Source organism: Etheostoma spectabile, chromosome 18, assembly GCF_008692095.1.
Source record: "Etheostoma spectabile isolate EspeVRDwgs_2016 chromosome 18, UIUC_Espe_1.0, whole genome shotgun sequence".
NCBI lineage: Eukaryota > Metazoa > Chordata > Actinopteri > Perciformes > Percidae > Etheostoma > Etheostoma spectabile.
In genome coordinates, this window is record NC_045750.1 from 1,331,669 (window position 1) to 1,332,111 (window position 443).

The following is a 443-nucleotide window of genomic DNA, read 5'->3' on the forward strand; positions in this document are numbered from 1 at the left end:
GGGTAGGCAGGTGAGGGGGGGGGGGTGTCCAGGTCCCTGCACAGAGGGAAGCTGGCTGGCGGACTAGAGATAGTGACTAGATAGTGATCCAGAGTGTGTGTGTGTGTAGGCGACGGGGTCTCCAGGACTGAGATCCGAGACAGGGAGATCAAAGTCCGTTGCAGGTAAAAACACTGGCAGTAGCTGGCTAGTAACACACGTCATGATGTTGCTGTTGAATGGATCCATTCCACTTCATTTATATAGCACGGTTTTAAGAAACACAAGGTTTCCAAAGTGCGGCACAAAAAGATAACGCAGAATAAATAGATGACACAACACAAGCACAATAAGAAATATAAGGTGCAATCAAATAAATACAATAAAATGCACAGCCAGCTTACGGTGAAGGTATAAAAGATCGACACTCTACCTGGTGTTAAAAGACACACACACACACACAC

At 46.3% G+C, this 443-nt stretch overlaps 1 protein-coding gene across 1 annotated transcript in view; it reads left to right on the forward strand.

Annotated features, from left to right (window-relative positions):
* Positions 1-443, forward strand: part of man1a1 (mannosidase, alpha, class 1A, member 1) — a 190,749-nt gene that overhangs the window by 175,386 nt on the left and 14,920 nt on the right. The gene's annotated exons all lie outside the window — the stretch shown is intronic.